Raw genomic sequence first — 20,671 nt, 5'->3', positions numbered from 1 at the left:
GGATGGGACCATTCGCAAGATCTTCAGGAGGGGTAAAGGTAAAAACAGGTGCGGGTATAGCGGGAACGGGGAAAGAAAAAAACAAAGGTTGGAAGATCTGTGACTGTTCGCGGACCCGATGCAAAGAGCGAAAAGTTAAAGCTTTATTAACTAAACGCGGACCTCGAAGGAAACACCGTCCAGATGCTCCATCCTCCTGCTGTGTTTTTCTTTTGAACTTTTCCCGCTGCTGGTCGAGTCAGGTAACCACGCAGGTGCGGAATTAATTGATGTGATTTTCCCTGAAACCTCCAGCGAGTAATCCTCGAACGATCTCTTGTTATTATCTTCCAGGAATTTCAAAAATAACATTTACCTGAGGGAGAGGCCGAGCTGAGTGAGCATTTCGCGCGTCATCCGCAGGAGCTTCGAGTACTGACCGCGAACAAAAGGGGATTTCTTGTGTTTTAAAGAAGTAAAGTCATCTTGCTTGTTTTTAATAATATTTCATTTAAGGAAACATTCACATTTGCTCTTTGAGAAAAGTTTCACTTTCACCCCTGAGCGTTTGTCTCCACTTCCGTCTTTTGGTGTTGCCTAGCAACGGTGTTCTCGCCTGAGGGAAATCGCATGAAGGATTGAGGTAAGAAGGAATGAGGGAGAGGAGTGAAGGATGAATGAAGGTTAGCAGAGGCGGTGCGTTTCATTAGCAAGCAGCTTGCTATCGGTGATAAGCGATGTCGAGCAGTCCGTTCCGTTTCGTTGGAGTGCTTGATTGAGCGCAAAGGCACAAAACAGATGACGCACAGTCCGGTGGTCATGGCACATGATGCAGGCAGGTGACGGCGATAAAGGACGACAAGGACGTCACAGGCCGGCAGGTTGATAATATGGCTGGCAGGTCGCTGATGCAGGTAGGGGCTGGCGAGGAGGCCAGACAGCCGGCTTAGCCTTAATCTGTCATAACCCAATCTATCCATTCTCCCACCTAGTCTGGGCCCCCAAACCTATATTAACCCCTGGTTCTCCACTTCCACTCGACGAATGTACAAGTTTTATTCATATTATAACAGGAAATGGTAAGAACTCGTCCCCTCTTCCACAATTCTGTCCTCTCTCCACCCAAACCTGTATATGAAATATTCAAACGACACCTTTTCACGGCCAGGTACGCACAGTGGTGAGAAAAAGTTTGTAAAACAAAATAACAGCATGGTGTGGAGCTGTGCTCGCACGATAAAGCCGGACAAAATGGACGACACCAGGAACGAAGTTTCACTGAGCTATTTATTCTAGCACACCTCGAAAGAACTCAAAAGCACTGACTAGCCCGTTAACACGGGCGGCAATTTATATCAAAAGTTCACCACACAAAAGCCACGCCTCTCAGGCGGGGAGTGGTATGCAAATAAGTCAGCCACGCCTCTCAACAGGGCGTGGTATGCAAATCGAGAGTCCGCCCAGGCAAGGCAAGTCCGGACACGTCTGGGCGAGTACAGGCAAGTAACCGCCCGCCGGTTACGTCATCGGCCGGTGCAAGGTGATTGTGTCATGCTTCCGGTAACCGCTACATGCGCCCCCCCAGAATTACCTTGCACCGGGACAGTCAGTTTGAGGGGGGTCTTGATGACCCGGCCGAAACGACCCCTGGCGATTCGTGTAGGGGTGGTAGGTGATGTGGCGGTGGATGGTCGGGCGGGGGGCTTGGTTGACAGGGGACGGCCCCGTCGTGGAGGAAGGGCCAACCGTGGAGGTTGGTCGAGGTCCAAATGGGCCGGCTTGAGGCGGTCCATGAAGATGCGGTCCGGTTTGCCGCCGATGTCAATGATGAACGACTTGTCGTCCCTCTTCAGGACCCGGAAAGGTCCATCGTACGGCAGCCGGAGCGGTCCCCGGTGTGCGTCGTTCCGGATAAAAACGTACTCCGCAGTGCGAAGTGCTGGGGGGAGGTGGGGTTGGGGGCAGCCGTGGTGGGATGTGGGCATGGGGGCAAATCTCCTGGCGGCCTCCTGGAGGACCGAGCGTTGGCGAGCCGCGGACCAGGGGCCGGTGGCATCAGGGATGAACTCGCCCGGCACGCGCAGTGGCTGGCCGTAGACCAGCTCGGCGGTGGAAGCCTGGAGGTCCTCTTTAGGGGCCGTTCGGAGGCCCATTAGGACCCACGGGAGCCTGTCGGCCCAACCGTCATCCTGGAGGCTGGCCCTGAGAGTGGCCTTCATCGAGCGGTGGAACCGCTCACACAAGCCGTTGGCTTGGGCGTGGTCGGCCGTGGTGCGGTATAGCTTGACCCCCAAGGCCTGGGCGACCGCGCCCCAAAGCTCGGAGGTGAATTGCGGGCCTCTGTCAGAGGAGATGTCCAAGGGGGTGCCGAAACGGGCAATCCAGGTGCCAATGAAGGCCTGCGCCACGTCGGCGGATGTTGTTGATGCCAGCGGGATGGCCTCCGGCCACCTGGTGGTCCTGTCCACCATCGTGAGGAAGTGGGTGAAGCCCCGCGAGGAGGGAAGGGGTCCCACCAGGTCCACATTGACGTGGTCGAAGCGCCGCGCGGGCACATCGAATGGTGTCAACGGGGCCTGGGTGTGCCGGTGGACCTTCGCGCGCTGGCAGGCGACACAGGCGTTGGCCCAGTCGCGGACGTCCTTACGGAGCCGTGACAGACGAACTTTGCTGCCACGAGCTTCTGCGACGCTTTCCGGCCTGGGTGGGAAAGGCCGTGGAGGGCGCCAAATATGTGCCGCTGCCATCCGGTGGGCACGATGGGGTGAGGTTGGCCCAGGGAAACGTTGCACAGGAGAACTGTGCCTGTGTCCTCGAACGCCATTTAAAAACACCTCACCACCAAGTAATTCAAAACACCTCACCACCACATCATTTAAAAACACCTCACCTCCAAGTAATTCAAAACACCTCACCACCACGTAATTCAAAACACCTCATTACCAACTAATTCAAAACACCTCACCACCACATAATTAAAAACACCTCCCCACCACGTAATTATAAATACCTCACCACCACGTATAGTCTGGGATCCGAGACCTCAAAATTTGATTTTGAAGTGACACCCCTGCTATAAAATGTTTGACCCCTAGATCATGTCTGTGGGGGTGTTAGCCACCAGAAAAGTGACTTTAGCAAGGAAGTTTGGATTGCGCGAATTCTGTAGGGACGTTTTTTAACTTGGGGCGTCAACTGTAAAAAAGCAAGAAATTTAGGGGTAGGGGAAATTCAATTGACCATATATCTCATAATACAGGGGTGAGTGCAACAAATTACCACTCATTCTTTTTGTTATAAAGTTGGCTTTTATATGAAACATGATTCAACGTGATTGGACCATCCATGAGGTCAGCAGAGGTCAAAAGGTCACGGAAAGTGGGTTAAGCTAAAAGTTTAGCTCCTTTAGTAAATAAAATCACATTTTTCCTACTTCAAGCTCAATATAGCCAAACTTTTACACCCAAAATATGTTGTTTGTACCCCTCTTATGTTTTTGGGAAAGAAATGCCCCGACTGAACTTAACTTACTGGCATGTATGTCACTTTAGATTTGCATAACTTTTAAAAAATCACCAAAATCGGGCATTCACACTATCTATTTGCACGGTACTCTTCAACATGTTTTAAAACGACAAGTCATACCACATACTGTCTGGAAAAGTGTCATTACCTCTATTTACTCATCATCATCACCGTCATCAGTCAGAAGCCATCCACATTTTTCTCTGTCGCCATTGCAGGCACATGCAATGATGCATGGTACTCCAGCTTTCGCACAAGGGCAATTCCTCAGGCAGTTCGGTTTCTTCTTACATTTGCAGTACTTCAACTTCGCAGCAGAAGGCTTTGATGGCTTGCTCTTCATGACAGGAATTAACCTGTCACCATCCACACTCCTGCCATACTCTTCAGGTGGAAGAAGCACTGGATTGCTGAGTGAAGCTTGCTTGTATAAGCTGATCTGACAAAGGCTCCTGAGAACGTGGAAGTGAAAAGCATCTTCTGTTGGAGGAAGGGAGCGCAGATCTAGTTTGCTAGATGCAAACAAGTGGGCGCGGAGCTTATCCAGGGATGAATACCCTGGCTTGCCGTAGAGATCACAAAAGAAGCTTCGTGCTTCAGTTATCACCTGATCATGTGCAGAAGGTCCGGATTCATGTCGGATGAAATTGGACAACGCTGGCTGTTTGTCAACATGCTGGAGTGCGACTTTCACTGCTCTCTTCTTACCCCGTTTGAAAGGATAGCTCACCGAATCACAACCTGACAGAATGTAGGAGATGAGCAATGTGTCTGTGAGTGCCAATATGTCCTTTCCAATTGCTTTGGCCAACTCATTCACCAAGTCATGGATGGGGAGGAACAGATCATCCTTTTCCACCCATAACTCAACAACGTTTGTCAACCGAGGGAAATGATACATTGACAAGACAATGATATCTGTATCTGTAGCCTGAATGACAACTACGCTGTTGTCACAGCTAGCAATGTGAGCAAAGATTCTGGTGTCCGCCTCCTCGTGGTTAGGGCAGTACAGCTCATCAACATTGGTATGTTCCGTCTGCGTCACACGAGTTGCCTGGGCGTTGACCCCAAGGACCAGGCAGAAGCCATCAGGCCAGGATGACTCCTTGGACCAACGTGAAGCAAGATACGACAGCAGATTGGTCTTGTTACAAGGGTTTGACAGGAATGTGTTCCAATCAGGGATTTTCATGATGTCCGCTGGAACAAACTCTGGCAAGTTGGTATTTCACTCCCGTCTCTGGCGTTCATCCCCTTTTAGACTCTTTAACCCAAAATCATATTGATCGCCCACGAAATGCACTTCAGTGCAATGTCTGGGTTTCATGTTCAAGAGTTTGTTCCTGTACCTTTCCTGAAGTTGGTCAAATGTACTCGAACCAAGTGTGTTGAACCGCTGGATGAATGCCATTGCATCGACTACATAAACTGCATCAGATGCAGAAGGAGGCAACTCTTTTAACGGTTCCCATGACTCGGCAACCTCTGCCTGTAGAGTGGATAGATAGTTGGATTTGCAACCTTTGCGCATGGAAAATCCATTCTTCTCTGGCTCAAACAACGAGGGAGGGTACTCAAGCCATTCGTAACTAAATGCCTCAGTCCGTGCCTCATCACTCAGGTCCTGTGCGAAACAAAGTGCCCTTGTCACTGCACTCTCCTCTCTGATGACTTCTTTCACAGTGTCCATCTTTTTCTTACTTTTCTTCAGATGCGTGGCGAATGTTTCTATCTTCGGTTGGACAATCTTGTCTGCATTCGTCGTCGTGGCAGCATCCATTGCCTCCAAGCCTAGACGTTTGGCATCTACCAGGGTAGTTGCTGCAAGAATCTGACCTGTGGATATGTTCATTAGTTTATCTGTCGCAAGTGAAGGATCGAATGGTTTGATCTGGAAGCCGTGTTGCAGATCAAACGGACCGTGGAAGAGAAGAGGCAAAACCCATTCGATCCTTCACTTATATATATTTATATAAGCTACACAATTTATATAAGCTATATAAGCTTCACAAAACTACAATATATATAAGTGAAGGATCGAATGGGTTTTGCCTCTTCTCTTCCACGGTCCGTTTGATCTGCAACACGGCTTCCATGTCGTCTTTCCTCAGCTTCTCGTGGTGGTCAGATTGCGGCGAGGCCATGTGTGCCATCTGTTTTACACTTTCAGAGACAGAGGTCATGAACGGTAGAGCCTTGATGTACTTTTCTCGTGCTGATTCAGACTGTGTTATACCCTTAAAGAGGCTTGTTTTGCCTTCCCTATTGTAGGTCTGTTCAAGGGCAAGGTCTGTCCACACACCATTAAAGTCTCCTGCAGTCTGGTGAACTGTGAATTTGCCAGCTGCAAACTCCTCGTGCACTTCTGGTGCTGTTTCTGGAAGCTTTTGCATCTCACTGAGATAGATCGGAAGGCAGGACATGTACTTACTATGGCCAGAAGCAATGGTATAGGGTAGCATATTCTGTACCTCTTGTAAGTGCTGTTGCCACAGCCCAGCTCTCTCAGCATGGATGTAACGCCTTAGGATAAGCACCATGTCTATGTACATGCTCCAAAGATGGGCTGTCACTCCTAATCCCTTCTCAAAATATCCCCAGAGCGACTCCAGTGACTCTAGGCATTTCATGACTTCCTTCATGAGTGCAGCAAATTCGTCCTCTTTCCTGTCAAAGGCATTTCTAAGACTTTCAAGCAGAGACGAAAGCAAAGAAAGTGTCTCCTCAGTCTTCTCGAACAACAGCCATTTCTCAAATGCCTCCCACTTCAGCATGAACAATGCCTCACTCAACCATGAATGATAACGGACCATCTTATCATAATCTTTTCCTGCCATGACTTTATTGGCTGTACCTCGACCACAGATATCACTAGAAACCAGAATGTCCTCTATGCCACTCTCCATTATGAAAAATCCAATAGATCCCAAGAAGTTCTGGGCAATATGGAATCCTCCAAGTCGAACAATAACATCTTTGTACTTTTCCGATTCCTTCCTAAACAACCCCTTTACTATGTCATATATCGCCTGGTCACAATTCACCACCGTCTTAGCCTGACCCATCTTAAGACTCAAGGAGACAAAGTAGTCCAATGAGGTCTGGACTACATCTGCGTTGGTTGGGTTTTGTGGAAGCAATGGTCCATAACCAATCTTTGTTTTCTCTGTGTGTTGCCCAGAACTGTATTCAAAGAAGCTGCTCCATGTCAGGCTACCAGTGTCCTTGTCGTTTTCACCCGTCATCAACTGTGTTGGATACATCCTCAGTAGGAACCAAACGATGTTCTTGTCAGCTAGAAAGTAGGCTTCCCCCTTGTCATCATGAGGAAGTTCAATATCACGTAATGACCTAGCCTGTCTTCTGTCCTTCAGTGTCAGTTTACTACTTACTGGAACGAATTTGTCTGGTTCACTGATAGTCAGTTTCCTGGTTTTCTTAAGGGGCACTGCCCCCACTACCTCCCCACTTCCTTCTCCCTCAAATGTGTACTGATAAATTATATTTGTTGTCGCATCAAAACTACCACCATCTTGTGTCTCTGAATGGAAGTTTAAGTTATCCAATGCGTAGTGGGTAAAGTGTCCTGGTGTGATGTTTGTTGGAATGAACAACCCTTCCCTTTCTTCTCATTCAGAAACATCATTGGCGGCTGTTGTGATGTGTCGCTGAGCAGTGGGATAACTGATGCAGTGTCCAAATTTGTTAATCATTGTCACAAGGTTTTTACTACGTGTTTGCTTCAGAATATGTAGGGCAACACCGATGTGTTTGGGAAGTGGCTGCCTGCTAAGACATCCTACAATGTCCTGTGCCAAATTCAGTACCTTCTCTTCATCATCTTTGGTAAGCTCGACTTTGCCATCTTCACCGAGACACTCATCTCCCTCTGTTAGTAACCATGCCAAGTGATTGTACAAGTCGACCGGGACTTGACTAGAGGCACCTTCATATGATATTTCAATTTCATCACTGACTGGGATTGCACACCCTACCTTTCCGAATTTTTTCACTTCAGCCCTCAAGTGTTTTGCCACGTGGTATGAACTGTTTGACACGTTTGTGAGCAGTACCTCCTCTTCCTCGTCATCCGGAAGAAGCTCACACTCATCTAATTCAGTCTGCAGAGAGACTACTTCATCACAGAGCTCTTTGACGGTCAAAGAAGATGCACATATTAACGTATCTCTACCCTTCAATGTGATGACCTGAATGTCAGACTCAAAGTGCTTCAACAATCGCTTTTTCAACCTATCAGTTCTGTAGGGTTTCTTACTGACTACATCCTGTTGTGAGAGAAGTTCCGTAAATCTATTGGTCAGCTGGCCAAGGTGGTAGACATGCTTGTTAATAAGAAGTCCAGGTGAAATTTCTGAAACAAGCATTTGGAAGCCTTTGTCATATTCAGTGACACCTTTACTGTCACATGTCTGTTCCGAAGCTTTACATCGTCTGTTCATGAAATTGTTCATACACCTCAAGTGATAGCGGAAATCGTTAGCTATGAGGTCAAGACAATAATCACCATGGCCCTCAATTTTCAAAAGGACCGCCTCATCCCTCAACACCTTTGCCTTATCATGGATTGACTTCTGCCTGTCAACTGTGCTGACTAAAGTTAATGTCCTATCGCCTTTGGAATCGCGTTCCCTTTCACACAGGAAACACACTGCCTTAAAGTCCGTTAAACTCCTCCTGCCCTCCCGTTCACCTGATGTTTCTCCTTGCTCGGCTTTAAACCATTTGGCGGATACTAGATTGTCCAAAGTCCGTTTGAGGGTGTAACTACTGCGGCATTTTTCGTGACACATTGGTCCTTTTGAAAGAAATTGGTCCTGATTCTGCAGATCGTCCCACACTCTGCTGTAAACGTCATCCTTCCTTATTTCCACCGCGTTCTTGAATGTTGTGAACCCTCTCTTCGTCAGGTTATACAGAGGTCCCTGATCATCTGTTGTACTTTGGCAGACGATACATTTCGAATAGTCACTTACACTAGAAGAGAGTTTGCGTTTGTTTCCTTTACCAGCTATCACAGCCACAGGTTCCATCTTTATACGCCAGGGGTCAGCACCTGTAAGAAATAAAAAGACACTCTAAGACTTCATACAATCCACAAATGGAACAAAATTAATAATGTTGTATTCGCATCAGGCGAATCTTCGGGCGAACCTGGTGCCAGGCCAGAATGAAACATATTCCCCACGCCACACAAAACCAATCAACACCATCACGTGTAGTAAATCAGGGTCGACTGTGAAATATATTAGATTCGTAAATATCATGATTTCACAACGTTATAACATTTCAAGATTCAATGAGGAAACTAGTCAAATTTACCTATACTTTTCTCTCGAACGCTAGTAAACCGATAATTGCTTGAATGACAGGAAAACATGTGGAAAATAATCAATGAGGAAACTAGTCAAATTTACTAAGACTTTTCTCTCGAACGCTAGTGAACCGATAATTGCTTGAATGACAGGAAAATATGTACAAAATATTCCTAACTATATAATGTTCTTATCTAACTATTCTAAGTTCATATTTCGCTCTTACTTTATGGTTTTTGGACGGGAATCAGCATTGCATTCAGCTCCTGACAGAAAAAGGAATATGGCTACCGGTTTCACTTTCGATATGTCATTCAGTGCTTCCACACGGGAATTTCGATATGTCGTTGGTTGAGTGGTAAATAATAATTGACAAGAAGGAAGCTTGCTCCAGCTAGGGAGGCTGAAGATCGATGGTAATCATAAAGATCAGCAAGAGTGAAGCAAGTTGCTGAAACAAATGTAGCATAATAATCACTAGCACCACACAAAAGATGAAAAGCATCAACCACCACAGTAAACCATCACTATTACGATCAATATAGGCCAGAAACAGTAGAGGGATGCAAAGAACATATTGTGACATATACATATGTGAATTATTTGATAAAGGAGCTAAATTTTCAGCTTAACCCACTTTCCGTGACCTTTTGACCTCTGCTGACCTCATGGATGGTCCAATCACGTTGAATCAAGTTTCATATAAAAGCCAAATTTATAACAAAAATAATGAGTGGTAATTTGTTGCACTCACCCCTGTATTATGGGATATATGGTCAATTTAATTTCCCCTACCCCTAAATTTCTTGCTTTTTTACAGTTGACGCCCCAAGTTAAAAAACGTCCTTACAGAATTCGCGCAATCCGAACTACCTTGCTAAAGTCACTTTACTGGTGGCTAACACCCCCACAGACATGATCTAGGGGTCAAACATTTTATAGCAGGGGTGTCACTTCAAAATCACTTTTTTACACATTTCCAGGCCTCGGATCCCAGACTAGTAATTCAAAACACCTCACCACCAAGTGATTTTAAAACACCTCGCCACCATTTGATTTAAAAACACATCACCACCACGTCATTTAAAAACACCTCACCACCACGTAATTCAAAACACCTCACCACCAAGTAATTCAAAACACCTCACCACCAAGTGATTTTAAAACACCTCGCCACCATTTGATTTAAAAACACATCACCACCACGTCATTTAAAAACACCTCACCACCACGTAATTCAAAACACCTCACCACCAAGTAATTCAAAACACCTCACCACCAAGTAATTCAAAACATCTCACAGCCATAAAACACGTAATAAAAACACCTCACAGCCATAAAACACGTAATAAAAACACCTCACCACCACAAAATTAAAAACACCTCAGCCACGAAATTAAAAACACCTCACCACCACAAAATTAAAAACACCTCACAGCCATAAAACACGTAATAAAAACACCTCACCACCACGGAATTAAAAACACCTCACAGCCATAAAACACGTAATAAAAACACCTCACAGCCATAAATTTTTTTTATAAAAACACATCACAGCCATAAAACACGTAATAAAAACACCTCACCACCACGAAATTAAAAACACCTCACAGCCATAAAACACGCAATAAAAACACCTCACCACCACGAAATTAAAAACACCTCACAGCCATAAAACACGCAATAAAAAGACCTCACAGCCATAAAACACGTAATAAAAACACCTCATAGCCATAAAACACACAATAAAAACACCTCACAGCCATAAAACACGTAATAAAAACACCTCACAGCCATAAAACACGTAATAAAAACACCTCATAGCCATAAAACACAAAATAAAAACACCTCACAGTCACAAAACACGTAATAAAAACACCTCACAGCCACGAAATTGAAAACACCTCACAGCCACGAAATTAAAAACACCTCACAGCCATAAAACACAAAATAAAAACACCTCACAGTCACAAAACACGTAATAAAAACACCTCACAGCCACGACATTAAAAACACCTCACAGCCACAAAACACGTAATAAAAACACCTCACAGCCACGAAATTGAAAACACCTCACAGCCACGAAATTAAAAACACCTCACAGCCATAAAACACGTAATAAAAACACCTCACCACTACGAAATTAAAAACACCTCACAGCCATAAAACACGTAATAAAAACACCTCACCACTACGAAATTAAAAACACCTCACAGCCATAAAACACGTAATAAAAACACCTCACCACCACAAAATTAAAACACCTCACAGCCATAAAACACGTAATAAAAACACCTCACCACCACGAAATTAAAAACACCTCACAGCCACGAAATTATAAACACCTCACAGCCATAAAACACGTAATAAAAACACCTCACCACTACGAAATTAAAAACACCTCACAGCCACGAAATTGAAAACACCTCACCACCACGAAATTAAAAACACCTCACAGCCATAAAACAAAAATAAAAACACCTCACAGCCACAAAATTAAAAACACCTCACAGCCATAAAACACGTAATAAAAACACCTCACAGCCACGAAATTAAAAACACCTCACAGCCATAAAACACGTAATAAAAACACCTCACAGCCACAAAATTAAAAACACCTCACAGCCATAAAACACGTAATAAAAACACCTCACCACCACAAAATTAAAACACCTCATAGCCATAAAACACAAAATAAAAACACCTCACAGCCATAAAACACGTAATAAAAACACCTCACAGTCACAAAACACGTAATAAAAACACCTCACAGCCACGAAATTAAAAACACCTCACAGCCACAAAACACGTAATAAAAACACCTCACAGCCACGAAATTAAAAACACCTCACAGCCATAAAACACGTAATAAAAACACCTCACCACTACGAAATTGAAAACACCTCACCACCACGAAATTAAAAACACCTCACAGCCATAAAACACGTAATAAAAACACCTCACAGCCACAAAATTAAAAACACCTCACAGCCATAAAACACGTAATAAAAACACCTCACCACCACAAAATTAAAACACCTCATAGCCATAAAACACAAAATAAAAACACCTCACAGCCATAAAACACGTAATAAAAACACCTCACAGTCACAAAACACGTAATAAAAACACCTCACAGCCACGAAATTAAAAACACCTCACAGCCACAAAACACGTAATAAAAACACCTCACAGCCACGAAATTAAAAACACCTCACAGCCATAAAACACGTAATAAAAACACCTCACCACTACGAAATTAAAAACACCTCACAGCCATAAAACACGTAATAAAAACACCTCACCACTACGAAATTAAAAACACCTCACAGCCATAAAACACGTAATAAAAACACCTCACCACCACAAAATTAAAACACCTCACAGCCATAAAACACGTAATAAAAACACCTCACCACTACGAAATTAAAAACACCTCACAGCCACGAAATTGAAAACACCTCACCACCACGAAATTAAAAACACCTCACAGCCATAAAACAAAAATAAAAACACCTCACAGCCACAAAATTAAAAACACCTCACAGCCATAAAACACGTAATAAAAACACCTCTCAGCCACGAAATTAAAAACACCTCACAGCCATAAAACACGTAATAAAAACACCTCACCACTACGAAATTAAAACACCTCACCACCACGAAATTGAAAACACCTCACCACCACGAAATTAAAAACACCTCACAGCCATAAAACACGTAATAAAAACACCTCACAGCCACAAAATTAAAAACACCTCACAGCCATAAAACACGTAATAAAAACACCTCACCACCACAAAATTAAATCACCTCACAGCCATAAAACACGTAATAAAAACACCTCACCACCACGAAATTAAAAACACCTCACAGCCACGAAATTAAAAACACCTCACAGCCACGAAATTGAAAACACCTCACCACCACGAAATTAAAAACACCTCACAGCCATAAAACACGTAGTAAAAACACCTCACAGTCACAAAATTAAAAACACCTCACAGCCATAAAACACGTAATAAAAACACCTCACCACCACAAAATTAAAACACCTCACAGCCATAAAACACGTAATAAAAACACCTCACAGCCACGAAATTAAAAGCACCTCACAGCCACGAAATTAAAAACACCTCACAGCCATAAAACACGTAATAAAAACACCTCACCACTACGAAATTGAAAACACCTCACCACCACGAAATTGAAAACACCTCACCACCACGAAATTAAAAACACCTCACAGCCATAAAACACGTAATAAAAACACCTCACCACCACGAAATTAAAAACACCTCACAGCCATAAAACACGTAATAAAAACACCTCACAGCCACAAAATTAAAAACACCTCACAGCCATAAAACACGTAATAAAAACACCTCACCACCACAAAATTAAAACACCTCACAGCCATAAAACACGTAATAAAAACACCTTACCACCACGAAATTAAAAACACCTCACAGCCACGAAATTAAAAACACCTCACAGCCATAAAACACGTAATAAAAACACCTCACCACCACGAAATTAAAACACCTCACAGCCACGAAATTGAAAACACCTCACCACCACGAAATTAAAAACACCTCACAGCCATAAAACACGTAATAAAAACACCTCACCACCACGAAATTAAAACACCTCACAGCCACGAAATTGAAAACACCTCACCACCACAAAATTAAAACACCTCACAGCCATAAAACACGAAATTAAAACACCTCACAGCCACGAAATTGAAAACACCTCACCACCACGAAATTAAAAACACCTCACAGCCATAAAACACGTAATAAAAACACCTCACCACTACGAAATTAAAAACACCTCACAGCCACGAAATTGAAAACACCTCACCACCACGAAATTAAAAACACCTCACCACCACGAAATTGAAAACACCTCACCACCACGAAATTAAAAACACCTCACAGCCATAAAACACGTAATAGAAACACCTCACAGCCACGAAATTAAAAACACCTCACAGCCATAAAACACGTAATAAAAACACCTCACCACTACGAAATTGAAAACACCTCACCACCACGAAATTGAAAACACCTCACCACCACGAAATTGAAAACACCTCACCACCACGAAATTGAAAACACTTCACCACCACGAAATTAAAAACACCTCACAGCCATAAAACACCTCACACCTGTGAAACGGAAACCTGAGGCAAACCTGAGGCAAACGGAAAGGGGACTCACAGTGCCTCTCCAAGTTATGGAGCGAAGAGCATCTCACACATACAAACTGTCCGATGGACGGATCTGGAATACTTCTCATTTAGCATCTGCCTGCCAAGGGAATGAAAGAGACGATGCCGAGCAACCACTCCTTCCTGGCATCACCGCACCACCAGCTCAAGACACATCAGAATATGTGCCGGTCGGCCGGGATGCCAGAGTTCGCAGACCTCCAGTCTGGACACGAGATTATGTGATGATGTAATCTAAAGTTCTTAGAGAGTAAGAAAAAGAAGCTATGATAAACTGTTGCATGTCTATTATTACTTGTTTAATGAGTAATACATGCTGTGGCATTACTACATTTCATCTTCTAGTTAACTATATATATATTGTTGGTCACTGAGTTATGGTATGCATGTGGTTAAAGAAAGGGGGACATGTGGTGATGTGCATAGAAGGTACGCTAGAGGGGGCGTGGCCAATAAGAGGAGGAGTTCCGGGTAGAGGACGGAGCGTGGAGAGAATGGCAACGGGACGTGCGTTCGATGTTGGATGGAATAAAACTGTTGGACCTCACTGAATTCTTCATTCTTGGAGTACTTTACGACACAACACTACTGTATCGTCATCCAAGGCTACTTACTATATTGTCATCTTATCGACTATCATTTATGCTTCTGTAAGCTGGACCCTCTACTGCAGGCCTTTTAACATGGTGAGTGCAATTCAGGCATTGAGACATCCTTTATTCTATTTGGCCATTTTCTCTCTTTCTGTTCCTCCTCCTCTTCACTCTGTTCATAACACCAATCTAACCTCTACTCGTCACCGTTTCTGCGTTACCTTCCTTCCTTCCATACCAATTGCCATCCCTTTTCCCTCACATTGCCTCTTTTGAACAATGTCCCCAGCAGTATGTTCCAAACTTCTACCAACTTACAAAATTCAAGTCATGAATCAGTCGTCTAGATCTCATTTAATTATCACATTTTCCCATCTTCTGTCTTGCCTTTTCACCCAGGGGACTCCTCTTGGTTTTGGCCTTGACCCTTCCTTCCCTTGAGGTGTTAATTAAAATACAGTATATATATATATATATATATATATATATATATATATATATATATATACACATATATATATATACATATATATATATATATATATATATATATATATTGTTACGGGACCGCGGCGAGGATGTTGTTTGCCGAGCGGATGGCCGCCGCGCCCGAACAGTTACCCCGACTAACCCGATTCCTGAACGTTGGCCGAATCGCACCACAGATATTCAATGGGGAAAAGACTAAGACGAAGGATGTAAAGAAGAAAGAAAGGCAAAGGGTAAGAAATACAAATATGATTTATTTACTATTTACACAATTGAAAGAAACCAAGGAAGAAGGAAGGATAAGAAAATAAAATACAGAAGAGGAAAGGTGACACAGTGAAATGCTAGCTTATCTATTCAGGCTTAATTAACCCAGGGACAGAACAAACAAAGACAGACTCACACGGGGAATGATGACAGGAATGGCAGGAGGTGGATGGCTGGAGGGAGAGGACGAAAACTGGAACCGGAGCACGGTCAGGCCGGGAGTGAGCAGCCGCCGCCCCCCCTGGTCGATCGGCACGTTTAGCAGCCGCCGTTCCTTCGCAGCCACGGATGAAAACTGCCGTCGAAGCTCAAAGCTGTGGCGGTTTAAAGCTGCGGTGGTTGCACTTGTTCTCAGGCTTAGCACTTGTTACTTGTCCTCAGGCTTGGCACTTGGCACTTGTTCTCTCTGACTCCCTCTCTTCCTCTCTTGCTTCGCCCTGACTCCCTCTTTCTGCTTCTTTCTCCCTCTCTCTCTCTTGCTCTCTTCGCTTCGCTTCACCCTCCTCGCGCACTTCTTGTCAACGGCTTCCGCGCGCGCTCTTTATAACGCCGCGGGCAAATCAAGCCACCGGCCTCTAGAACACGCCCATCGGTGAGCTCGCCTCGGCCCTGATTGGTCGGCACGGCCCTCTGGCTCCACCCTTGATGACGAGGGGCGGGCACGCCCAGGATTCGGCAGCTCCTCCCCATTCTTCTCCGAGCCTACCTCGTGGCGAATGGAGTCGCGGAGGGAACAGTTGGCAATTGCGGCTTTGGGAATGGGAATGAAAGGGGATCTATCTATTTGAATTTGGTTCAATGGAGTGTCAATTAATGGAAGACAAGGCCTTACCCTACTACACAGAATAAGGAAATAACTGTCAACAAGGGGGAAATCTATGATTGGCTAACGTGATTGTTTATGAAATAACTACGGAACGACCTTTGACCTTTATACACAACTGGAGGCAGGAGGGTCCAGAATAAAGCAATCAAAAAAAAAACACAATCCTCATATCCACAACACTGCACCCTCCTCCTCTTAGGCACGGCCCAGGCCTATGAACTTTTACCTTTAGTGTGGCAGGTAGGTATAGTTCCCTCTACATTTAACCTGACCCTGAGTGTGACAGTTTTAAAACATAGATAAATATGTCCCACTGCTCCATTGCACCCTGCCTAACAGAATCACGCCCACAGCTAACTGAATTGCGGAATTGTTTTCAAACTATACATTTACGATGGAGGAGTATTATTTAGTTGACGCTACTTTTATTTACAATACGCAACCCAGGACCTATGATTGTTCTTTCTGGGGGGGGGGGGGGGGGGGGGGAGACAGTCTGCCCTGCATCGACGCACCATAAAGCACCAAAAACACACCAAAGCACCATCAAGCACCAATCGGTGCACAGTCATCACTGTTCATGAATAAAATAACTAAACAACCCCAAACCCTGCTGGTGGTCTCTTGCTCTTCGGCTCCCTCTGCTGGCTATTTGTTCTTCCAGATGTTGTCTTTCTTTCATTTTCTTACTGGCGGCCTATTGGTGGAAATAAACCTGCACAGAACGTGTCCATTGTTTTGATTTATTTATGGCCCACAGGGCCGACTATGTGTGGTTCACCTGTGCGGCATAGGTGCCCTGTGACCAAGGTCCGCCAGCAAGATCTCGGGCCCTCATGGCTGGTTCCAGCAGAGGGGCCATGCCCCAACCCATGGGGTCCATAAGTGGTGCTCAGCCACAAACATGTGGTCCATAATGTGGTGCATCGATGCAGACAGCTGGTTCTGGGAGTTCCGGGCGCACAATGGCGGACTCCCGCACGCTCCCCTCGGCGCCCAATGGCGCACAGTCCTCGGTGGGAGACAAAAGGGGGGGAAAGACAGATGAGCGAGGGGTAAGGTCTCAAGGGTACACATCAAACAAGGCAATGCAAGGTGAGGTGCGTATGGAGACGGAGCGGAGAAAAGCTCGTCCCTACCGTACGTCACCCCCCCTGTCACCTACTCTACCCTTGCCCTTACCCCATATTTACAACAATCTACACATTACAAATTCGTTACGACTGTCACGTCTCCCCATATCTCTCCTATACCAAATTCGTCTCCACAATCCCTCTAACCAAAATTTGCCATCACCAAATTCATCATCAATCCTCATAAGGTGGAAGAGATGGAACACAAAGCACAATGTCACACCCACGTCATGATGCGTCTCACAAATCCAAAACATTTGCACAACAAAAATAATAAAACAACCTGGCATGGTGTGGAGGTACGTCATCCCAGGTGAACGGATGCAGATGGTGCGAGGAGATCTCCATCCTAACTACCTTCTAAATGACTTTAATACTCTTTACACTACCCGGGGTCTTTCCCTGCCAAACCATTGGCCATCTTACTCTATGCGGTTTTAAGAACCAAATTCCCATTGACCAAACTGTGGTGCTTCCTCAATTTGGGGTCTCACTCCCCCGATGCAACTCCCTGTGCCCTTGCACAATTTCAGGGCTGAGTCGTGTAGCTCTCCCAGCAGGTCTACCCACCTGCACACCTCCACCGCTGTAGTTGCCACCCGAGCTTACCTAGCTCCTCACCCTAACCTATCTAACTGGGGAAGGCCCCTCCTGGCTCTGTCACCCCTCGGTGCCCTCTGGCACTGGGCTACCCGGGTCCGTCCTCCGGATCCTCGGGCCCCATCCACAACAACTCTACCGGCTCCCAGGGCCCACCTGCGGCCTCACCTGGCCGACATCCTCACAGTGGTGGAGTGCCCAATCAACTACACACACTAACAGGCTACACGCCCAGCCATTTCCACGACACTAATGCACCCATCACTACACTCCTGTGCAACTACCCGCACCACAGATGCCAATATCCAACCACAATTTACCTGTACCCTCTACCTAACTCTTACACTACCCTCCCCAGGTATTCGTGATGGGGGTGCATTCTTCCCCCATTCACACCTCTGCACCATCCACTCCACTCCACAGTTTCCATCATACTCACTCCACGACCATCCATTCCCATACTCCATATATTCCATACTCCATATATTCCACACAACCATTCTCCATACACCTGCAGTTGCACACCTGTGCAATCTCACCTGGTGCCACCTGCACCCTCCTTGGTCCCTGGACCATTTGGTCAACACAACGCACAATCACCTTCTCTCACTCATACACTGCTCCACACACCTGTTCAGTTGCACACCTGTGCAATCACACCTGTTCCTCACACACGGCATCATCTGAACTACCTGTTGCCCTGCTAACTTAGTGCTCCCCGTCTTCCCTTTAAACTAAGCACATACCACGTCATTATCATCCACACTAATCTACCTGCGTCCCCACTACAGGTATCATTGTCACTACCTAAACCTTACCGTTACCTATTGTCATCTTCTCTAGATCCATACACACTATATCCTAACACTCCCGGGCTAGTTTTCACTGCCATAAACCCCATAAACCTAGTGCTCCTTTGCCCCCTCTGTGAGAGATGGCAGAGTTGCCATCCCACCACATCGGGTATCTTCCACTACCAACTTTGCACACCAAATTCCGGCTAATTAAAAATTTGCCAATCACTACCAATCATCTGCCAATCATCACTCTGCCAATCCTTTGCCAATCATCAAATTTTGCTTTTTCTAATTTCGGGTCCAAAACACTATCACCATCATCACAGTCCGCTATATCCTAGCCTCGGTGCGTCATGACATCATTAAACTCGGCTTTGCAAAGCCGAGCAATGAATTCGGGTGGTTTGGTCGCCTGCAGTTGGATCCGTCCGGCATTCACGACTCTGGGGAGGAGGCATGCTCGGGCCGAGGTTCCACGCATCATCGCGGCTCGGTACCTTGCGGTCCCGGGCCCGATGACTGAGGCTCGCCCGGTCGGAACCCCGTCCCCGCCAGGGGGCACCGTACCGCTTCCTCCCACTCACCCCTGAACCGGACCGGTCGCCTCGCCCGACAAGGCCCAGACTCGACCGTGCAGGGCGGGGCCAAGCCCGAATCGGCAACGACGCTTCGAAGAGAAGCGACGCAGCATCGATCTGCGCCGGGCCTGGCATCCAACAAAGCGCACCGCGCCCCGAGTGCTCGCATCGGCTATCCGTCACCCTAAACGCTGCCCCGTTCAATGTCGATGCTTCACTTGCACACGCGACCCGTTTTACACTCACAAAGCCTGGCGTTCCAACGCCGTCCGTACTTTCCACACACTCCGTCCATTCCACCAACGCACTCTCTGTTACACACCACACCTCTCGCGCACACTCGCCGTTCGCACACTCCCTTAACACCCCTCGCGCACCGTCTTGCGCACTCTCCCTCGGTACGTACTCCGTACCACTCACCATGGGCGTGCACTCTTGCATCCACCCACTAACGCGCTCAGATGGGCTCTCCCACACCCGCGCCACAACCAACTCAGGTGTGCTTCCTCGCACACGTTCCACCACCACCTTACTCTCCGTGTCACACTCCCCCTCGCACGTACACTCCGTATCGCTCTCACTCCCTGTGTCACACTCCGTACACCCCGACGTGCATTCTCGCTCGCACTCGGTATCACTCCCACACTTTATAACACGCTCCCTCTTTGACGCACACTTTTTCCTCACACGCGTGCCATTTTTACTCACACGGGACCCTTCACCAACGCCCGGGTGCCATATTGACCCCAATCGCGCGACAATTCTCTTCGCGCCAAACCCCCTCTTACAAAATCTCCCGGCACCACATGTCTCATCTTCGGGGTTCTTCTTCCTCCCAGCACCAAAACCTGCAAATCTTTATAAGGATTATTAAGCACAGCATCGTGATGTGAGCACGGACTTTGTACATAATCCATTTCTCCCTGCAATTCCCGGGCTACCTCCGTTGTCTCTTCAATGAACATGTCTTTGAACATGTCTTTCAATCCTGATAAATCTCACACTCTTACGATGTCTCTCCGAAAAGACCGACTGGAAAACCCTCCCATCCACTTTCTGAATAATCCTCTCCAAGAAGTTCTGTCACTCAAGCTTTTGGGTCTCACTATCTGCCATGATCTTTCCTGGGAAAACCACATTTCAAATCTGGCCTCCAAAGCCAGTCGCCGAATGGGCATCCTCCGTCGTGCGAAGTCCTTCCTTGGCACACCTGAGCTCCTCACCACATACAAGGCTTTCATCCGCAGCTCTATGGAATACTGCTCTCCCCTCTGGTCTGGTGCTCCTGCCTCACACCTAGCTCGTCTTCACG

At 46.1% G+C, this 20,671-nt stretch overlaps 1 protein-coding gene across 3 annotated transcripts in view; it reads left to right on the top strand.

Moving 5' to 3' along the window:
- The window catches only part of LOC137431621 (uncharacterized), a 110,689-nt gene that overhangs the window by 41,048 nt on the left and 48,970 nt on the right, over positions 1-20,671 (top strand). For 2 of the 3 annotated variants that reach the window (XR_013624125.1, XR_013624124.1), the window contains exon 1: positions 14,531-14,762. The exons of the other annotated variant lie outside the window; for it this stretch is intronic. The gene's annotated coding sequence lies outside the window, so the exon portion shown is untranslated. Of the gene's footprint in view, positions 1-14,530; positions 14,763-20,671 lie in introns of those variants that run through there. 3 annotated transcript variants of the gene reach the window in all.

Source organism: Myxine glutinosa, chromosome 7, assembly GCF_964187855.1.
Source record: "Myxine glutinosa chromosome 7, kmMyxGlut1.1, whole genome shotgun sequence".
NCBI lineage: Eukaryota > Metazoa > Chordata > Myxini > Myxiniformes > Myxinidae > Myxine > Myxine glutinosa.
Note: the sequence above shows the minus strand (reverse complement) of the source record. Positions and strands in the feature narration are given on the sequence as shown.